This window comes from Lactuca virosa, chromosome 3 (assembly GCF_052849685.1).
Source record: "Lactuca virosa cultivar CGN04683 chromosome 3, Lactuca_virosa_CGN04683_v6, whole genome shotgun sequence".
Classification (NCBI taxonomy): Eukaryota; Viridiplantae; Streptophyta; class Magnoliopsida; order Asterales; family Asteraceae; genus Lactuca; species Lactuca virosa.
In genome coordinates this window covers 280,626,554-280,645,064 of record NC_136428.1, presented here as the reverse complement: position 1 = coordinate 280,645,064, position 18,511 = coordinate 280,626,554, and the positions used below count along the sequence as shown (strand labels likewise).

General features: G+C 37.3%; 1 long non-coding RNA gene across 1 annotated transcript; it reads right to left on the bottom strand.

Moving 5' to 3' along the window:
• Positions 1–718: 718 nt before the first annotated feature.
• LOC145162974 (uncharacterized) lies at positions 719–1,868 on the bottom strand. Its single transcript, XR_013739476.1, has 4 exons — positions 1,607–1,868; positions 1,471–1,538; positions 1,299–1,384; positions 719–1,068 (listed from the first exon to the last, which is right to left on the bottom strand). It is a non-coding gene; the product is annotated as an uncharacterized LOC145162974 (long non-coding RNA).
• Between the last annotated feature and the right edge of the window lie 16,643 nt (positions 1,869–18,511).

The following is an 18,511-nucleotide window of genomic DNA, read 5'->3' as shown; positions in this document are numbered from 1 at the left end:
AAAGTATAATAACTTAATATGTAGAAATGAGTGTTCTAATACACAAAAAATAATTAGAAACTCCCATTCCATTGCCATTTGGGTCCTTAGAGTTGTCTCTTATCCAATTACCACAAGGTAAACAAATCAGACCATGATGAGTTAAATATATACGAAATCAGTAAATCGGTAAAATTTTACCGCTTGATGAAAATTTTGTAATATCTTCAACCACAAAGGAATGGGAACACTCATAAGAGGAATGTTAAATAGCTTTGAAACAATGTTGAAAATTGACAAAATCCAAAATGTATATAGCCTCTTAATGATACATATTTTTCATTCTATAACATAAAAAATATAACAAATAAAAAGAAATATAAGAAAATGTTGAGTTTACTAAATTAACCGAGTTATCTTACACAATTTGCCAATGTAAGCTTTCTTCATTAAAAGAGCTAAAGGTTTAAAGTACTACCCCATGAGTGTTGTTAATGGAAGTGCAATACATACGTGAGCATGAACTTGCTTTAGAGTCATGTTATTCTTAATTTCTTTAGAATGGACATGAAGCACCAAGATAAGAAAACGAAGATCAAATATAGATTTAGATATTAAATAAAGGAAAATCTGACTGAAAAACATAAAGACCTCGTAATTATTGTTTTTATGTGATCTTTGACTAATAGTAAAAAAAACAAAATATCTCATGATAACAACAATTCAAATAACAACAAAATAGGTTGAAAAGGTAATGGAAGTGTAGTGAGTCCGAAATAAGTAGTTTAAGATTGTTTTGGTTGAAAATCCTACACGGAAAACTAAAAAGAAACTAATATAATAAAAATATAAAACAAATAAACAATATAATCAACATGGTATATAAAATATGAAAATAGCATAAATAAATGAAAGAAAACGAACTTGGTTACTAATGATTTTATTCTTAAGGAAGGAATCATTGTGTTGGATGGTTGTCATGATGACCACAAAACAATCTCAAATACCATGCCAATTAGCTTCAATGAAAGGCATAGAAGCTTGGGATGTGGTAGAAGCCTTGAAAAGTATGTTCCATGATAATGAAGGCTGTGAGGGTATTTTAGCAATATCCACTGTTAGAATGGCTGCACTGATTCATTCTTTTTAAGTTATTTTATTTTATTAATTTACATTCTTTTTATGTACTTAACATTCTTGAAAATATTGTTGTGCTTTATAAAATTAGAATCGATAAATAGGTTCCAAAGATAAATTTGATATCAAGATATTGAAGGTTCTTAATAAGGGTAATTTTGGGATAATTTATTTTTGCTTACTTCTGTTCCGTGATGAAGCTGAGAAATATGAAATGGAGGCCAAGGTGTTGGTATATGATCTTTCATATCACAAAGAAAGCTAATTCCTGAAGATGTGTAAAACATACATGAGAAGTCAAGTTTTTAAAATAATTATGGTTGTGGAATTTTAACAAGCAACGTATATGCTTACCAAAAAAAATAACCATTGCATCATTCCTTTTTTTTTTTTTTTTTCTTCAGGTCGAGCTTCATAATTCACTGGCAAACATCATCAATTGAGATGGTAAGTTCATCAAAAACAAGGATTTATGAACAGAAAATAATACCTAAAACTTCATCAAGGTCATTATCGTTCTGACTTAGGGCTTGTTTGATTTTTCGGCGTTAAAGGAAATGACGATGTTGCTTTTTAGAGAGAGAAAGGGGAAGATGGTAATGACTTCAAAAGCACCTCCATCTTTCAAGTCTGATTAATCCATCGCGAAGTTATATTTTGGGGAGAATAGTATTGTTGAGCGTGAAGGGTTCTTGGGAAACGGGAGATGGTGGCACCTGTCAAAGCTATAAGAAGATCGTGGCAAAGCTACAACTATGACTCACCCTAATTTTTGGAAGTAGTGGAGAGACAGTTGCCTTCATGCGCTTGGACTTATGCATGGAAAAAAGTAAGAGATTGTACAGCACGTTCTCACCGCATTGCTTCTCATTTTAAAGAGTAAATGCAAATTTCGTCCATGTGGTTATAAAAAAAATATGGATGAAATCCAAAATGTTTTCAATTTGCACCACTGGTTTAAAATCGGACATTTTTTGTGGATATGGTCCCTATCAAACTTAAAAAGACTACTATACCCTTTTAATTTGTTATTTTCATTTATTTTTATAATTATTTCTTTATTTTAATATTTTGATAAATAGAAAATTAGACAAAAAAAACCCCACTTATCCCCATCCCACCATACCCTTCTCTTTCTTTCTCTCTCTCTCTCTCTCTCTCTCTCTCTCACACACACACACACACACACCTCATGTACAACGTCTTCTACTAATATCCCCAATTGATGATCAAAACGCATAATAAAATCATAGAAACACATTTTCTTCTTCTTCAATTAGATTTACAAACCCAAAGATCGAAGCCCCCTGAACCCAAGAACAAAATTCTTTAAATGTGCCCAATAAAGATATTCAAGAGAAAGAGAAGACTCTCATTGGAGCTTCTTCTTCGAGGCTAGTTCTTGATGGTTAAGGTTTCCTCCCACAGTTTTCCAGTTCATTATACAACCACAAAGAAGAGAGAGTGAGTTCAACATACAAACATAAAACATACACACTTATTTCAAGTTTTCAGAGGATGACACACATACACACACATCCAATCGCCTCCGTCATCATAGGTTCAGTAGGATTTCTGAAATCTGTGTGATTTCCGAGATTGGACCTATAAAGAAGAGGTATGCAATGATGGCTTTAACCTATTATGTTCGATTTTCAGTAAGATGCAGACACCAGAGAAATAAAGATGAAACATGTAAAATCAAAACTGCAATTCAGTTTTACGTGCAATAAGAAAGACCAGAAGGAGACAACAGAGAGGGAGATCAGGGGTTAGGAGCCGTCAAACTCCCTGAAACCATCAACCTATCATTTCTTTCTTCTTCCCATTTGCGACCTAGCTGCCAACGAATTCCCTTTCTCATTTTTTTTCTAATCACGAGCCCTAAATCATAAACGAGTTGTCATCTTTCTTTGATTGTCGTTTGTCTTGAAGATAACTGGGAAGAAGCTTGTTCTAGGATCTGGTCAATGGAGGGAAGGGATGGGGAAGAAGATGATGAGTGGGTGGAATTTTGAGAGAGAGAGAGAAAGAAAGAGAGAGACGGTAAGGTGGGGTGGGGTGGGGAGGGGTAGGTGGGATTTTTTTTAATTTATTCTAATAAGAGGAAAACATAAAAAATATATAAAAAGAAATTAGAAGGGCAAAGTAGTCTTTTTATGTTTGACAAGGACCATATCCACAAATTATATTTGATTTTGGACCGGTGATGCAAGTTGAAAATATTTTGGACTCCATCCACATTTTTTTGATAACCACAAGGACCAAATTTACAGTTTAGTCCATTTTAAATAGATATTTCTTAAGAAAGGAGTTTTACATATAATATACTAGGTGTAAAACCCGTCTAATACACGGGTTGATTAAAAAAAGATTAAATATCAAAATGTAAACAATAAATATTTTTTTAAATAAAATTTTGAAATAAGGAATGAAAAACATATTAATAATAATTTATTATCACATTTATTACATTTAATACTTTACATATATACACACAAGTATTATGTATTATGTGACTTTAATTTTAAAATTTGAAAAATCTAGAAATTGACATATGAATTTTATTTTATTTTAAAAATATCACAAAATGACAAGTGTCAAAACTAATGAGAGATTGACATGTGGCAAAATTGATTTTCATTTATTATAGTAGACATTTATTACATTTAATACTTTACATATATACACACAAGTATTATGTATTATGTGACTTTAATTTTAAAATTTAAAAAATCCAGAAATTGACATATGGATTTTATTTATTTTAAAAATATCACAAAATGACAAGTGTCAAAACTAATGAGAGATTGACATGTGGCAAAATTGATTTTTATTATATATATATATATATATATATATATATATATATATATATATATATATATATACTATAATAAAAGTTCAAATGAGAACCATTAAAGGTTAAGAACTCTAAGAAATATATATATATATATATATATATATATATATATATATATATATATATATATATATATATATATATATATATATATATATATATATGTTCAAATAAGAACCATTAGAGGTTAAGAACTCTAAAAACCAATTATTTTTAAGTTATATTTAAGAGAATTTTATTATTTTCTAATATTTTGATTTTTTTTTTAATTTTGATAAATGTCCAAAAAGCAATAAGTGTATTTTGGGCACATGACTTCATCTTTCTAACACAAACATCACAAGGTCCTTCTTTCGTCTGACTTCAAACATTTCTTCCTATTTGCTTCTTCCTTCATCAGATAACAACCACCATTTTTGTCGCCCTTATCACCGGCGACTTTGCTCCGGCGACTCCTCTGTCAACAGCACTACCGCCACCACCGTCTCCTCCGATGACTTTTTACCGCCGTCTCCTCTATCGGCATAAATCACCACCGCATTCTCCGATCTTCAGTGAATCTCCAGATTTGCATCAGATCTCATATGATCCACATCAGAAATCAGCATATCTACATCAGATCTCATCAACTCTCAGGTGAAAACGACAATCGCTGACGATACCGTCTTCTATTCGAGATTCCGACATCACCGCCGAACCTCCAAAATGTACAACTGTCATTATCGCCTACATCGGCATATTACCACCTCCGGTTGCACCATCACCGTCGTATCTTTGCTACCCCTCTAGATCTGCTTCGACTCCATGATTTTGTGTCGTTTCGTTGTTAATGCTCGCGATTTCAAATCTGATTTCCTTCAGATCTAGTTTAAAAACCTTCAAATCTGATTTCGTTCATGTTCTTCAAGTCTAAAACTTCTGAAGATTGTTTGTTTATTTGGATTTTGTTCTCCTTTTTGAAGCATGTTCGAAGCTGAAACGGTATCTGCCATAAGATCTAAAGAAATCTAACAGAGCTCCACTTCTTATCTCTAATATCTGGTGAAACACATGAGGGTATGTCGATTTTTGTTTACTTTTTTTCTATTAAGTTGTGAATTTAATGTTATAATCTCTCATTTGTTGTTTATTTTTGTTAATCATAGTTTAGTCTGCTATTAAGTTGTTAATCCATGTTTATTCTCTTATTTGTTATAATATTTGCATCAAATATTTAGTCACGGTTTATGCTCTATGGCTATTAAGCTGTAAATTCAATTTAGAATGTGTGGTATTATATTAGTTTTTTCTTAAATAATATGATTTTTTTTAAGTTTTGAACTGTGATGTTTTAATGTTTCAACTATTGTTTAGTTTTTTTAAGTTAGTTAATGTGAATGAGTGAATTAATATGATTTTATATTGTGAATACTATGAATGATAGTCATAAATTGTTTTATTAAATTGTGAATGAGAGTCTTGAAATGTTTTATGAAACTGAGAATTTGTATGGAGCACACAATGTATCTGATGAAATGTTTCAACGCAATCAATTATGTTTTAAGATGTAAATATTGTGAACGAGAGACCTAAAATTGTTTATTAAACTGTGAATTAAATCTTGAAATATAACTTTTAAGTTTAGAATATGGTCGTGAATGTATAATTTTTTGTATAAAACGTTGAATTTATTATATTAAGTTGTGAATTGACAATAGTAAATTGTAACATCCACGTCTCACAATATTGTCCGCTTTGGGCTCCCGGCGCGAAAACTTCCCAGGGGGTCACCCATCCCTGGATTGCTCTCGCCCGAGCACACTTAATTGCAGATTTCTTATGAGATCCGCCGCCCTCCCGACTTTAAAACGCGTTGTGACAAGGAAGGTATCCACACCCCTTATTAGGAGTGTTTAGTTCTCCTTCCAAGCCGAAATGGTATCAGAGCTAAGGCACGGGTCGATGTGTTCGACGGGGATGTCGAACCCTATAATGGGCGGTGAAGGTGGGTTACATCTGATGCCACATCTACTTGGAAGGAGAACTAAACACTCCTTGTAACATCCATAAAATTTAAGTCAATTTAAAACTTTTTCAACCAATCAAAAACCATTAATTATTACAAAATGTTTTCAAAATAGTTTCATATCAGAGTATCCCAGAAACCATAAGTTCCAAAACACAAGGATGTGTACGGTCACGCCTTCGCCTTGCCAAAACACATGGAGAACCTGAAACAATAAACTGAAACCGTAAGCACGGAGCTTAGTGAGTTCCCCCAAAATACCAACGCACACAAAATAACATATATCACAAACAGAATACTACGGGTCCAATCATCCATCGAGATGGAATACCGCAGGCCCTCAACCATCGGGTTGGAATGCCAACATACCATGGGTCCAATCAACCATCGGGTTGGAATACCCCGGCCCTCAACCATCGTGTCACACCCCCGAACCAGACGGCGGAAACGTCTAAGGGCTCGCGTGACTCAAATTGAATATCATCACAATGATTATACATGAAACACAACATAAACTTTACCATACATTAATACATTACAACTGACATTGTTCACATCAAGTACATTGTCTAAATATTACTTATCCATAGCATAAATTGTTTGAGAGTTTTCAAAACATAACATCTTAACATACTTGGTATTACTCTTCAGCTTACCTGTTACCTGAGAATACAAGTTATTTTGAAAACGTCAACATACAGAATGTTGGTGAGCTCATAAGCAAGGTTGTTATAAAAATGTTTTGTGTAGTTTATAAAATCCAGAAAATCCAATATTTTCTGAAAAGACAATTGTTTATACCAAAGTGTGAAGATCCATAAGTTTGTGCATGAATGATTTCAAAACGTGTATAAATGAGAAGTTTTGCATTATAGTTATTGAAAGTACAAGTGAATGGTGTTGATTTCCTCGAAAAACCCGATGTTTTCCGATAATATAATATAATTGTTTCAAATTGTTATACCGTCACAACGAATGATTATGATTTTCCTTGATTACTCGGATAGTATTGGATTCATTTATTTATGTGAGTCGTTATAACCATGCATGATAATGACTAGTTCGTCTGTCTTGGCATTCTAGCGAACGCCGGAATTGATCTTAAGATTTTGTCACCCTAGACTGGCCGAGTCTAACTGTAGCGAACAACTGAGGTGTGGGGGAGTCACCCCCGTATAGATCTATACACAAACTCTCGCTCTCCCTCCAGGAGACTTTGATTATAAATACAGACTACGAACGACACTTAGAGGTGTCGCCCGTTATTACTCACTTAATCCAAACGAAATTGATTACCATTGATTAACAACCTGTATTTGTTTACTTGAATTGAAGGTAAGCCTAACAAACGAGGAGAAGAGGATTACAAAGTCCTGCTAATTACGTGTGTTATTTAAGGCTGTTGGTTATACGAAGGACGCGTTGGCCCATTTCATATTTGATTTAATTGGACCTTACTAGCAATGCTAATGGGCCACTGATGCCCAATAGCACATAGAAGCCATTGAGGGTCCCTTAAACATGTAATTGGGTCACAGGAGGCCCAATAGACATGTGTTACTATTGTTAGGCCCAAAAGTCATGTCAATGGGCCACGAAGGCCCAATAAGCATGATTAGGATCTTTCAAGCCCAACTATTTGAATATTTACGTGTTTTAGGTATAGTATAATTGTCGGAAGTTTGATTGGACAATTGTTAAATTCGCAACGGCATGAAACTTGTCGATTGTTTATAACGATATTTGAAAATATATGTATATTCTTCATTCTATTTTCATAAGTTGTAATTTGGTATTTTTGACCCAAATATCTTAATAATGAAATAATTGAATCAAAATATGCCCTTTTTCTAATAAAAATGACAATTTTAGTCCCTTATTTAAAAAAGAAGACATTTTAGGCCCTTAAACCATTTTCTTGACATTTTTGACCCATAGACTTGTTTAAGTAATGTTTTTACCTCAAAATTTACTCTTTGGCAGTTTCAGCCCCTTCAATAGGGAGTTTTTCGGTTAAAGTCCAACTTTTTCGCAACTTTTACAATTTTGGCCCAAATTCCAAAAACTTTACATTTTTTATCCTTTTTGGAAAAAAAATCATTTTAACCCTGAAAATAGTTTTGTTTACCCCTTTTACCCCCTGTTTTGAGAGTTGTACCATTTCAGTCCCTTGAAAATCATATTTTTGCAATTTTTGGGCCTATGGGCCGAAAAGCCCAAAAATTGGCCCATTAAGCCACAAATTACATTTCTAGTCCTTTAAAGAGTATCATATTCATAAAAACATTTATTTTTACTGTTTTGACTCTTTTGGTCCTTAAGAAAACCTTAAATGACAACTTTCAACCCAACTTTTGTTTATTTGACAATTATAGCCCAAAAATGAGTTTTATGTTGCAATATGTTTATTGTAACCCTAGAGGGTAATTTTCCTTGACTTATTTAGTGTAATATATCTTAGATCATGTTTATTTTCCTTCTTGTGCCATAGATCTCGAGATTTCTTTCCTTTTTTTGTTACATATTTACCACATAAACACATGAAAACACACATAACATACATGAAATCACACATAACATACACATACACATAGATCTACACATTTTACTTGTATTCTCCCCTATAAAATTTATGAAAACCGAAAATAGAGGGGTATGAACTCACCTTTTCTTGTTGTTTTCGATTTGAAGAAGAAAGGGAAGAGTTTGATGCTATTTTTCGGCCCTATCAAGCTTTCTTGGGTTGATTTCAAACTTAAGAAGCTTCTAAGGAGTAGATCACGAAAATTGTGTGAGTTAGGAAGAAGTTTTGATGAAATAAAGAGACTAGGTTATGGATCTAAACAATAACTTACCAATGATGATGATTATTGTGGAATAACCTTCTTGAAAAGCCCTAACTCTCAAAAATTTTGAAGGAGAAGTGAAGAAGTTGTTGTGAGTTCTTGAGAGAAGCTTAAGTGAATTGTGTGTGTGTGTTTTTCCTTTGGCCGAGAGATAAGAAGGAGAGAAGGAGAAGAGAGAGAGAGGTGAAAGGATGGACTTCATGGAGATTTGTGATGGTGCATGGAAGTCCATAATGTAATAAGGAGGTGGCTAACCCTCCTTATTTCATTAATTTCTATTTTTTTTTGTTTTCCTCTTGGGCCGAGAAAGAGAGAAGGGAGAAGAGGATTTGTGCCTTTTGTGCTTAAGTCTCTTAATGTGAAGCCCAAGTTAATGGTTTTCAGCCCAATGGGCCCTTAAGAGGTTTTACGGCCCAATTTGTATAAAAGAATGAGTTTTATGGCCCTTTAGGGCTAATTAGATTTGTTATGGCCCAATAAGGGTATTTTATTTCATTCTAGGCCCATTATGGCCCAAAATGTTAAAATAAATGAAAGTGGGTCTAATTAGAGCCTATTTAAGAGTTCTAAGCCCAAAATAGTCAAAATTGGAAGCATATTGGTCCATTGGGTCCAATAAGAAAATCCTAGTCCAAAATGGACTTAAACCGGGATTTTTAGGGTTTCCAATTTTTTTTTTGTTGACTATTTGAATGTTTGTATAGGGTATTTGATGGAATTTTGTTGTCATTGAATAAACACCATACATGTTTTCAAGTTCTAGCTACAATGTCATTCTTTGTTAAGTGTTTACAAAGCATCAGAATTCCTAGTTGTGACATCATCCCCCCTTTAGAGGGAATTTCGTCCCGAAATTCTTTTCCATTCCACGTAACGCTTCGCTTGTTTTGTTTTCTGCCTTCATGGCATCGAACTGGGCTGCTCTGATTTGCGAGGTTAGGTGGGATTGAATGGTTATGGAGAGAGTCTTCAAACGACGATTCGAGTATTTTTTTCGACTCAAGGCATCAACTACCACGTTAGCCTTACCTGGGTGGTACTTGATTTTGCACTCATAATCGTTCAGCAGTTCTACCCATCTTTGTTGCCTCATGTTTAACTCCTTTTGATTTAAAATGTGTTGGAGACTCTTGTGGTCAGTGAAAATGGTGCACTTGGTACCATAAAGGTAGTGCCTCCAAATCTTCAAGGCGAAGACCACAGCTCCCAATTCAAGATCATGGGTGGTATAATTCACCTCATGTGTCTTTAGTTGTTGGGACACATAAGCTATCACATTCCCACGCTGCATGAGTACACAGCCTAAACCCTGATTCGATGCATCACAGTAAACTACGAAGTCATCTGTTCCCTCTGGTAGTGATAATACCGGTGCACTGCAGAGTACTTGCTTCAGAGTTCGAAATGCAGCTTCTTGCTTATCCGTCCATTCAAAGGGTACACCCTTTTGCGTAAGCAAGGTAAGTGGCTTGGCTGTTTTGGAGAAGTTCTAAATGAACCTCCTGTAATAGCCTGCGAGACCTAAAAATTGACGAATTTTTGTGGGTATCGTTGGGATCGCCCATCCTTCGATGGCTTTGACCTTAGAAGGATCCACATGTATCCCTTCTTGACTAACAACATGACCTAAAAAGTTCACACTACGGAGCCATAACTCACACTTAGAGAGTTTTGCGTATAGTTTTTCGGTTCTTAGGGTTTCTAAGATTTGCCGGAGATGTCGGCCATGCTCCTCTTCGCTTCGAGAATAGACTAGAATATCATCGATGAAAACGATGACAAAGTTGTCGAGGAATGGTCGGCAGATTCGATTCATTAGGTCCATGAATGCGGCAGGGGCATTCGTTAGACCGAAGGGCATTACGACCAATTCATAATGTCCATAACGAGTTCGGAAAGCGGTTTTGGGGATATCCTCTTCCCGGACCTTGAGTTGGTGGTATCCGGATCGCAGATCTATCTTAGAGAAGTAACTTGCTCCTTAAAGTTGGTCAAAAAGATTGTCGATTCGCGGAAGTGGCTAGCGATTTTTGATAGTGAGCTTATTTAGTTCCCTGTAGTCAATACACATCCTAAAGGAACCGTCTTTCTTCTTAACAAAGAGAACCGGAGCTCCCCAAGGTGAGAAACTGGGTCGGATGAATCTTTTGTCCAAAAGTTCGTTGAGTTGGCTGGACAGCTCTTGCATCTCCGCAGGAGCCAATCTGTAGGGCGATTTGGCGATAGGTGTAGCTCCTGGCACGAGGTCAATTCGGAACTCGACTTGTCTTTCTGGGGGTATCCCCGGAAGATCTTCAGGAAAGACATCCGGGAAATCGCAAGCCACTGGGATGTTTCGAATATTGACCTCTTCTTTGGACTTATCCACTATATGAGCCAGAAACGTCAAGTCCTTCTTTCGTAGATACTTCTGTGCCTTAATGCACGAGATAAGACGAAGGTTCGTGCTGGATTTGTCTCCGTATATAATTAGGGTTTCGCGATTTGGGAGGTGAAGGCGAACGACCTTCTTGTGACACATAATTTCAGCGTGGTGGGGGCTTAACCAGTCCATGCCGATAATCACATCAAAACTCCTAATGGATACAGGCATTAAGTTTATTTGAAAGACGTGATGGTTCAAGGTCAGGGTACATCCGATGTAGATTTCCCCAGTGGATTCTGTTTTCCCATTAGCCATTTCCACCGTAAAGGTTTCATTAAGCTTCTGGGGTTGTTGTTTTAACAAGTGTTTGAATCTATTACTTACAAAGCTTCGTTCTGCCCCGGTATCGAATAGGATGCATGCATAAGTGTGGTTTAGGAGAAACGTACCGATGACAACAGCGGGATCCTGAACCGCTTCTCCCTGACCCATGGTCAGCACTCTTCCTGCTCCTCCATTCCCAGGGTTGTTGATGTTGGGGCAGTTTCGACGGAAATGCCCAGTCTTTCCACATCCATAGCAGGTGTGGCTTGGTCCCGCATTATTGCCGCTGTTGTTGGTGTTGTTGTTGTTGTTTCCTTGCTGCTGGTTCTGGGGAGGATAGGTCCTGCAATATTTTGCCGTGTGACCCTTTCGATTGCAACTGGTACAATGCATCTCCCTGCATTCGCCATTATGATGGAGACTACACTTGTTGCACTTTGGGAGATTCCCGGAATACTGCCTAGGGGCACTTGGAGTAACTGAGACTGGAGCATGTGTTGTGGAGGGTACTTGGGTGGTTGCAGCATTGACTGTCACTGTTTGTTACTTCTTTGACGTCTTTGAGCCTTGTCGCGCACTTTCTCTTGTTATTCTTTCCTTTCTTGTTGTCACTCTCCTTATTGCCTTCAGTTTCCCCTGGCTTCTCGCCCTTCTTGTAGTTGTGGTCGTATAGTTTCTTGTCCAACCTCTTGGCACTATCGAAGGTTTCGGGATTTGCAGCTATCACATTTCCTTGAATTAGGGAGGTTAATCCCCAGATGAATCGTTCGATTTTCTTTCCCTCTGAAGTAATCATGCCAGGGCACAACAGTGACAGTTCGCTAAACCTTGATATGTATGCATCAATGTCGGAGTTGCGGACGGTGAGATTCCATAACTCTTGCTCCATTTTCTGTATTTTGCCTCGCGGGCAGTACTCGGCCATCAGCATTTCTTTCAACTTCGCCCACTGCATGGCGTTGGCTACGGGGAGAGTCATGGCTTCTACGTGTCCATTCCACCAGGTGAGAGCTTGGTCAACGAATGTGCATGCAGAAAACTTCACTTTCATCTCCTCGGGGCATTCGCATATCTCAAATATCGATTCCACCTTCTCAATCCATCTCTTTAGGGTTATCATTCCACCCGTGCCATTAAAGGTTTGTGGCTTGGCGTTGGTGAAGTCCTTGTAAGAGCATGTCTTGGTAGGTCCTTGATTTATTCCGTTGTTCGAACTTCCAACCCCTTGTCCATTGCCTCCACCATTGTTCCCTTGGTGGATTTGCGCCATGGCTGCCGTGACTGCAGCAGATACAGCTGCTTGAAATGCAGCTGAGTTGATTTCTGGTGGGGTTGGCTCAGGGTTTCCACGGGTTGGTCGTTGAGGCATCTTTCTGTCATTGAACGGAAAGATGTTGAGTGCCTATGATTTTTGTGAGTTTGTGGTCCTATAAACTAGGTGTATTGCATGTACTTAAGTAGTTTCATATGTTAACATACAATAATGGATACATAAAACATAACAGATAACAACATCACAATAGAACACATATATTTTTCCATTAATAATATCCGTACTTTGATACATGAAAATTTGCTCGAAAGAGTATACATAAGGGGTGCAAGTTCGGCAGCGTAACGACTCTATGAGTAGTGTAATCACTTAAACATAGAGTCGATGGTACATAGCATAGATCATATAAGCATAATACTAAAGACGGATATAACTAGTCCTAGTCATGGTGGGATGTGCCAGGGGGTGGTGCTGAGGAAGTGGACGCTCCCTGAAGGTGAGCCACCTGTCGTTCCGCGTCTCGGAGTCGAGTCTCCCACCTCACCTGCCTCATGTGGAACTCTCGGATAACCTCTCGCATCTCTTGTTCTGCATGCTCAACTCTAGTCCGCATCTGGTGCATCTGATCGGCGGTGCTCTGAGCTAGGTCGCCAGTGTTCCGCAATCGTCTCACCATGACCGGAAGCGCGCGATCAGCCGGTCCTCCCTCCCTCAAGTTGTAGAACTCGCGTGTCATGCCAAACGGGGGTCGCTGTCCCTGTTGCCTGCTCCACCTCCAAAGGTCGATACCCAGGGGGGGTGTAGGGCCAGTCGGGCCCATCCGATGAACGGGCACCCTAGTCGGGTAAGGGGGGTTGATGACTTCGGACTCCGCGTCCGAATCACCGTCATCGCTGGGTTCCTCCTCGAGGTCTTCTACGACTTCTTCTTCTTCCAGGTCCACCACTGGCTCAGCAGGTCCGCCCTCGACTTCCGCCTCAGGTTCCTCATCAGACTCCTCCTCAGGGTCTTCTTCAGGTTCCTCCTCCAACCATCCGTTATTTCCCTGATTAGGGAAATACGGATCTCTGGGGTAATGGAAGCCGGCCATACTGTCTGCGAGAGTGTATAAATGTACTAATATTATTCCTAAGATGTTCTAATTATTACGCATTTTGAGTTGATGTTCTCTTCTTGGTAACAAAGGGGTATGTTTTTAGGTTTACCGACCATCGAGCTTTCCCCGGGGCATGTGATAGTTGTACTTCGGACAAAATGTAGTTGATCAGGCTACATTCACCCCTTAATATAACTAGGAACAGTCCCGACTTAACCGAGATGTCAGTATTATCTTATTTGATTTGGTATTATGATTTTTTCCTATATCGTACAAGTAGAGGTGTTTTATCGTTGTGTTTTATTTGTTTAGTTCAGAGTTGTTTTAGTCCCTCTTTGGTTTATAGTTGCATATCAATGTGTGGTTAGATATGCCAGTTCACTATAAACAGAGCTCTGATACCAACCTGTCACACCCCCGAACCAGACGGCGGAAACGTCCGAGGGCTCGCGTGACTCAAATTGAATATCATCGCAATGATTATACATGAAACACAACATAAACTTTACCATGCATTAATACATTACAACTGACATTGTTCACATCAAGTACATTGTCTAAATATTACTTATCCATAGCATAAATTGTTTGAGAGTTTTCAAAACATAACATCTTAACATACTTGGTATTACTCTTCAGCTTACCTGTTACCTGAGAATACAAGTTATTTTGAAAACGTCAACATACGGAATGTTGGTGAGCTCATAAGCAGGGTTCTTATAAAAATGTTTTGTGTAGTTTATAAAACCCAGAAAATCCGATATTTTCTGAAAAGACAATTGTTTATACCAAAGTGTGAAGATCCATAAGTTTGTGCATGAATGATTTCAAAACGTGTATAAATGAGAAGTTTTGCATTATAGTTATTGAAAGTACAAGTGAATGGTGTTGATTTCCTCGAAAAACCCGATGTTTTCCGATAATATAATATAATCGTTTCAAATTGTTATACCGTCACAACGAATGATTATGATTTTCCTTGATTACTCGGATAGTATTGGATTCATTTATTTATGTGAGTCGTTATAACCATGCATGATAATGACTAGTTCGTCTGTCTTGGCATTCTAGCGAACGCCGGAATTGATCTTAAGATTTTGTCACCCTAGACTGGCCGAGTCTAACTGTAGCGAAGAACTGAGGTGTGGGGGAGTCACCCCCGTATAGATCTATACACAAACTCTCGCTCTCCCTCCAGGAGACTTTGATTATAACTACAGACTACGAACGACACTTAGAGGTGTCTCCCGTTATTACTCACTTAATCCAAACGAAATTGATTACCATTGATTAACAACCTGTATTTGTTTACTTGAATTGAAGGTAAGCCTAACAAACGAGGAGAAGAGGATTACAAAGTCCTGCTAATTATGTGTGTTATTTAAGGCTGTTGGTTATACGAAGGACGCGTTGGCCCATTTCATATTTGATTTAATTGGACCTTACTAGCAATGCTAATGGGCCACTGATGCCCAATAGCACATAGAAGCCATTGAGGGTCCCTTAAACATGTAATTGGGTCACAGGAGGCCCAATAGACATGTGTTATTATTGTTAGGCCCAAAAGTCATGTCAATGGGCCACGAAGGCCCAATAAGCATGATTAGGATCTTTCAAGCCCAACTATTTGAATATTTACGTGTTTTAGGTATAGTATAATTGTCGGAAGTTTGATTGAACAATTGTTAAATTCGCAACGGCATGAAACTTGTCGATTGTTTATAACGATATTTGAAAATATATGTATATTCTTCATTCTATTTTCATAAGTTGTAATTTGGTATTTTTGACCAAAATATCTTAATAATGAAATAATTGAATCAAAATATGCCCTTTTTCTAATAAAAATGACAATTTTAGTCCCTTATTTAAAAAAGAAGACATTTTAGGCCCTTAAACCATTTTCTTGACATTTTTGACCCATAGACTTGTTTAAGTAATGTTTTTAGCTCAAAATTTACTCTTTGGCAGTTTCAGCCTCTTCAATAGGGAGTTTTTCGGTTAAAGTCCAACTTTTTCGCAACTTTTACAATTTTGGCCCAAATTCCAAAAAACTTTACATTTTTGATCCTTTTTGGAAAAAAAATCATTTTAACCTTGAAAATAGTTTTGTTTACCCCTTTTACCCCCTGTTTTGAGAGTTGTACCATTTCAGTCCCTTGAAAATCATATTTTCGCAATTTTTGGGCCTATGGGCCGAAAAGCCCAAAAATTGGCCCATTAAGCCACAAATTACATTTCTAGTCCTTTAAAGAGTATCATATTCATAAAAACATTTATTTTTACTGTTTTGTCTCTTTTGGTCCTTAAGAAAACCTTAAATGACAACTTTCAACCCAACTTTTGTTTATTTGACAATTATAGCCCAAAAATGAGTTTTACGTTGCAATATGTTTATTGTAACCCTAGAGGGTAATTTTCCTTGACTTATTTAGTGTAATATATCTTAGATCATGTTTATTTTCCTTCTTGTGCCATAGATCTCGAGATTTCTTTCCTTTTTTTGTTACATATTTACCACATAAACACATGAAAACACACATAACATACATGAAATCACACATAACATACACATACACATAGATCTACACATTTTACTTGTATTCTCCCCCATAAAACTTATGAAAACCGAAAATAGAGGGGTATGAACTCACCTTTTCTTGTTGTTTTCGATTTGAAGAAGAAAGGAAAGAGTTTGATGCTATTTTTCGGCCCTAGCAAGCTTTCTTGGGTTGATTTCAAACTTAAGAAGCTTCTAAGGAGTAGATCACGAAAATTGTGTGAGTTAGGAAGAAGTTTTGATGAAATAAAGAGACTAGGTTATGGATCTAAACAATAACTTACCAATGATGATGATTATTGTGGAATAACCTTCTTGAAAAGCCCTAACTCTCGAAAATTTTGAAGGAGAAGTGAAGAAGTTGTTGTGAGTTCTTGAGAGAAGCTTAAGTGAATTGTGTGTGTGTGTTTTTCCTTTGGCCGAGAGATAAGAAGGAGAGAAGGAGAAGAGAGAGAGAGGTGAAGGAATGGATTTCATGGAGATTTGTGATGGTCCATGGAAGTCCATAATGTAATAAGGAGGTGGCTAACCCTCCTTATTTCATTAATTTCTATTTTTTTTTTGTTTTCCTCTTGGGCCGAGAAAGAGAGAAGAGAGAAGAGGATTTGTGCCTTTTGTGCTTAAGTCTCTTAATGTGAAGCCCAAGTTAATGGTTTTCGGCCCAATGGGCCCTTAAGAGGTTTTACGGCCCAATTTGTATAAAAGAATGAGTTTTATGGCCCTTTAGGGCTAATTAGATTTGTTATGGCCCAATAAGGGTATTTTATTTCATTCTAGGCCCATTATGGCGCAAAATGTTAAAATAAATGAAAGTGGGTCTAATTAGAGCCTATTTAAGAGTTCTAAGCCCAAAATAGTCAAAATTGGAAGCATATTGGTCCATTGGGTCCAATAAGAAAATCCTAGTCCAAAATGGACTTAAACCGGGATTTTTAGGGTTTCCAAATTTTTTTTTGTTGACTATTTGAATGTTTGTATAGGGTATTTGATGGAATTTTGTTGTCATTGAATAAACACCATACATGTTTTCAAGTTCTAGCTACAATGTCATTCTTTGTTAAGTGTTTACAAAGCATCAAAATTCCTAGTTGTGACATCATCCCCCCTTTAGAGGGAATTTCGTCCCGAAATTCTTTTCCATTCCACGTAACGCTTCGCTTGTTTTGTTTTCTGCCTTCATGGCATCGAACTGGGCTGATCTGATTTGCGAGGTTAGGTGGGATTGAATGGTTATGGAGAGAGAGTCTTCAAACGACGATTCGAGTATTTTTTTCGACTCAAGGCATCAGCTACCACGTTAGCCTTACCTGGGTGGTACTTGATTTTGCACTCATAATCGTTCAGCAGTTCTACCCATCTTCGTTGCCTCATGTTTAACTCCTTTTGATTTAAAATGTGTTGGAGACTCTTGTGGTCAGTGAAAATGGTGCACTTGGTACCATAAAGGTAGTGCCTCCAAATCTTCAAGGCGAAGACCACAGCTCCCAATTCAAGATCATGGGTGGTATAATTCACCTCATGTGTCTTTAGTTGTCGGGACACATAAGCTATCACCTTCCCACGCTGCATGAGTACACAGCCTAAACCCTTATTCGATGCATCACAGTAAACTACAAAGTCCTCTGTTCCCTCTGGTAGTGATAATACCGGTGCACTGCAGAGTGCTTGCTTCAGAGTTCGAAATGCAGCTTCTTGCTTATCCGTCCATTCAAAGGGTACACCCTTTTGCGTAAGCAAGGTAAGTGGCTTGGCTGTTTTGGAGAAGTTCTGAATGAACCTCCTGTAATAGCCTGCGAGACCTAAAAATTGACGAATTTCTGTGGGTGTCGTTGGGATCGCCCATCCTTCGATGGCTTTGACCTTAGAAGGATCCACATGTATCCCTTCTTGACTAACAACATGACCTAAAAAGTTCACACTACGGAGCCATAACTCACACTTAGAGAGTTTTGCGTATAGTTTTTCGGTTCTTAGGGTTTCTAAGATTTGCCGGAGATGTCGGCCATGCTCCTCTTCGCTTCGAGAATAGACTAGAATATCGTCGATGAAAACGATGACAAAGT